General features: G+C 39.3%; 1 long non-coding RNA gene across 1 annotated transcript; it reads left to right on the forward strand.

Moving 5' to 3' along the window:
* Nucleotides 1-2,452: 2,452 nt before the first annotated feature.
* On the forward strand, nucleotides 2,453-3,240 carry LOC134579055 (uncharacterized). Its single transcript, XR_010086154.1, has 3 exons — nucleotides 2,453-2,594; nucleotides 2,829-2,901; nucleotides 3,160-3,240. It is a non-coding gene; the product is annotated as an uncharacterized LOC134579055 (long non-coding RNA).
* The last annotated feature ends 1,358 nt before the right edge of the window (nucleotides 3,241-4,598 follow it).

The following is a 4,598-nucleotide window of genomic DNA, read 5'->3' on the forward strand; positions in this document are numbered from 1 at the left end:
ATCCACAGCCAGCTATAGGGGGCCATGTGATCGCTCTTTGAGAGCGATCACATGGCCCCCGGGGGCTTCTTTTGCCGTGGGGGGCTGCCTGGGCTGTAAGGCAGTCGTCCCGAAGCGGAGGGCCGGTAAGGTAAGTATACCGGGCGCTCCAGGGCTCAAAGCCGTTACGGCGTTCTATGCCGTCGCAACGGCTTTAAAGCCCACTTAAAGCGGGACGGCATAGAACGCAGTAACGGCGTTAAGGGGTTAAGAAACATATATTGAAATCTTTGTTCACCATATTGGCATACATCGTACTCAAATCATATATCCAATAGAGTGCTCTCTTTTTTAGCATTTTATGTCAGTCACCTCCATGTACGCCTTGTAGAATTTCTTCAGCAGCCTGTACCTTAAAGGAATACTCAAAGAATAAAAAACAACTTTAGCTTAATGAAGCCGTTTTTGTGCATAGGTCATGTCTTGGAAGTTCCACTGCTCAATTCCTTGCCATTCAGGAGTTAAATATTTTTGTTTCTGTTTATGTAGCCCTACCCACACCTTCCCTAGCTGTGACTCACACATGGAAATGTTTTTTAATTTTTTATTTCAATCAGATCTCATATCACAGTGTGTTTACCTTAGACATAATAGTCTCCTGCTCTGTTAGTTTAACTTTAGTAACACAAAGGAGACCCCTGTAGGCTCTTACAGGCTATTAACAGAGCAAGATATTAGAAATGTGTCTCTCTTTAAAAACTAAATCTATTTTTACAGGAAGTGTGTAAGGTGGCTATATTAGTCTCAGCTCAAGGAAGTGTTGCTATAGCTGAATAAATGTGATTTCACACCTAAACGGAGAGGATTGAGCAGTGTAGCCAACCTTCAGAACTCCAGATGCAATGGACTACATCTCTCGTAATGCTCTTAGTCATAATGCTGGCAAAGCATCAGGAGACATGTGGTCTACAATATCTTGAGTGCTGGTGGTTGCCCACCCCTTCTATGGGGAGTGAGCTATACACCAAAATAACTTAATTACACTAAATTTGGGTTTGAGCCTAGATTATCCCTTTAACTGCGCTATACTGTATTTTATCTCCAAGAAATGTAACAAATGTAACAGCTAGTAAATGATATATTCTATTTGGATGTACTTCACCGTAGTCTACTTACCATTGACAGAGAGTTGGGCTCCAGGTTTAACCTCAACCCTCTGTGAGTTGACTGTGAGGATGTAGAGAAGAAATGTGATCAGAATTGCAGAAGTCTAAACTAAAAGAGGAGCACGATTAGTTGTAACAGCCACACCACTATCCACTTGCAACAGATTGAGGATTGTGTGAGCAGATTCTTCCCCAAATTGGATTTAGTAGAAACTCCAAAATAGCCAGTAGACTGTGAAACTCTATGTAGTTAAAGGGACACTCGAGACTCCTAAAGCACTTCAGCTTGCTGGAAAGCTTTATGTGTGAAGAGTGTATCCTCTTTTTTTAATTTTGGAAAAAGTGTTGATTTTAATTGAAATTTACATTTGTAGAAATTAAACTGGTTACACCTACTTGGCTTTCAATCAGACAGTTGGTCCTGTTACGTCCTGGTTCGGTTAGCTTTGTTGCACTAAACTCAAGAAGCAGCAATTATTTAGGGCACCTGCCTTGCAAAGACTTCTCATTGAGCTGGAATGGGAAGTCTGTGATTGGACAGCCACAGAAAGTCAGGGCGGGGTTAGAAGGGGAGGGCTTGCAAAGGCAGCAGACAAGATTGTGCAGCTTTTACAAGCTGCTTTAGATATAACTCAAATGAAAAATTGCATAATCATATGAATGCAAGTTGTTTTTTTTTGGGGGGGGGGGGGGGATATCTACTAAACATTGATTTTGATAATACTTTAAGAAGTTCAACTTATGGTTCTGCCTGACACACGAGGGTGGAGATTTGTGAGAGACAGTAGCAAGCTTGTTTAAAATCTTGTTAAAAAATTGTATAAAATAGTATCAAATTCCAGTCACTTATGATAAAACCACAGAGTAAAGCAGGCTCACAATACAAAATGAACACAATATGCCTAGCGAGATTTATATGATCAATTGGTTATATATATATATATATAATGTAATACACATCAAGGCATCAGGGGCATGTGTGTGTCTGTGTGTCTTTATAATTGTCTAGACCTCAGGTATTACTTAACACCTCTGCTGCTGCAGAGCCCAGTAATCTGCTGCCTCTCAGTGCATTGCGGTTAATTAACATTTTTGCTTGGCTGCTATTGTAGCCAGTTCCTGCTTTATGTTATTATATAACACCGTGTCATCGTTTATAGACCAGAGACATGCAGAGGCATTGAGCATGCCCTGTTTAAATAGATCACAGATGTCTCTGTTCAGATCTATATCCTGTAATCACAGAATTTGTTGGCAGAGAAACCTTGTAAAAACTGGGTCAGTGTGTTGACAAACATATATCAAACTGTTGCTGTACACACTGATCTGTCTTTAGAATCCGTAAGCCTTATTTGCAGAGCAATGCTGGTAAAAGGGACAGTTTGAGCAGGGATGGAATGTGAGTGCTTTGAATGAAGAATGAAGAGGAGCACATGACAAGGGCTACAGGTAAATGTATTTGTGTGGATCTGCCTTTAGTGTATTGCATTCTGCGATTATACTTATTTTATGTCGTTGTTTTTTTTTTTGAAAAGTAAAAATAGCATATTCAAGTTTGAATTAATTATGTATCATCCCGATTTAAAAAAGCCAAATAAAAAAGATTACATATTTTTTGTAGATTAAATTATATTTATTACATACAGCATAAGACTAACTGTTTTTTTTGTTTTTTTTTACCAGTGTTAAATCCTCCTTGAACTCGTCTAATTGAAACTTGTGTTAATAAGATTTGTCCAAACTGGGCATTAAAGAGGTAATAAATGCTGGCAAACTATCCAAAACTTGCAAATCAAACATACCAATGTAATATTATCACAGAGGATCACGGGAAACTTAAATTAAGTAATATGAAATGTCCTGCGTTTGGCTTTTTAAAAATGTCACTATGATGTCAACGTGTTGTTTTATTACTCAACAAATTAAATATTGGGCTATGGTTAAAAAGACATCGAAATGAAACATGGAAAAAAAATTGGTAGTTTAATTTAATTTATTGTATTTTATATCTTAGAGGTGAAAGTCTTCTTCTCACGATGCTGGGGATGACATACTACTCGCTGCTTTGGTGACAACACAAGTCCTGCATGGCCAATAGGATGTGAGTATTATATGAGTTTTTATTCTTATGGTACAGTTAGAGAACCCACACACCTTTAACCCCTTAAGGACACATGACATGTGTGACATGTCAAGATTCCCTTTTATTCCAGAAGTTTGGTCCTTAAGGGGTTAAACTACATCTGTCATCCAGAATGTACTTTTCTGGGTAATTCTTTTTTCTGGGTCCGTCACTCAGTATTTCTTTAATTTCCATAACATTTTCACTTAATTTACTTTTTTTTTCCATCTCATCTTTGTCCTTTGTTTCTTTTGTCTATCTCCATATGTGTCTATCGAATATTTTTCCATCTCATCTCTATGTTTAGAGATTTTTTTTCCGCCAATGTGTCTTTATCTCTTCCTATGTGCGCCTCTAAACTATTTCCCATCTCAGTATCCAGTGCTGGATTACTCATATGGTGGACATAGGTGACTGTCGAGGGGACAGACAGGGGTCTGGACTTGGAGTTCAGGCACTGTTTTGAGGGGGCCCTATCTGAACTGACAGGGAGATCAATATATCTTGCTGTTCGGCCCTGTAGACCCTTACTTCATCATGGAAACATTGTGGTGTGCACCTCTATTGCACACCACAATTAATCTAACTTCATTCCTCACGTCTTTGCCATATTTTCCCCATGTGAGCTGATACTGCTCTCACTCCTATTGGATACATTGAAACTAATCCGTCTGATGTGAATGAAGGAGTTGGACACTCATGCTATGATGACACACTGCACATTACTATATTTTAGGAAATGAAAACAGAGTTTACTTACTTTCTTTTCTCAAGTTACTTTAGCTGCAGCAGAGCAAATACTTTAATGTTAGAATGGGAAAAAAGCAGAATAGATTAAAATAGCATTTGTATGTATTTTAATATAGTATAGCTGAAATATAGAAATATCTGGAGAGACTATAAAACTGTGATCTGTCTATCTATCGGTCTGTCCATCCGCCCGTTTCTCTGTCTGTCTATCTATTTATTGTTCAGGGGCTCAAATCTTAGGCATAATTGGGACATACATATATAAATATTCCTAAGATTAATGGGAGTTACAGTCCTGAGTTTCAGCTGCCACCACTTTAATTCAACTTGTTCCCAGATGGGTGATGTGGCAGACCGCCTGGTACCCCGACTGGGTACCCCTGCCAAACATGCTTCTTAGCTATTGCCGGGACACCATCAGCACTTCAGCCCCTAGCCGCCGCAGCTTGGCTGGGGTCTTGCTGTTGTTTCCCACCCTGGCACTGGATCTAGCTTCTAGTAATCAAAGCTCTCCTGCAGATAGTATAGCTGTTATAGCATTCCCCCCACACATTAGCCGAGACTTAACGGTGGGAGTAGAT

The sequence above is a fragment of the Pelobates fuscus genome, chromosome 12, assembly GCF_036172605.1.
Source record: "Pelobates fuscus isolate aPelFus1 chromosome 12, aPelFus1.pri, whole genome shotgun sequence".
In the NCBI taxonomy this organism is placed as follows: domain Eukaryota; kingdom Metazoa; phylum Chordata; class Amphibia; order Anura; family Pelobatidae; genus Pelobates; species Pelobates fuscus.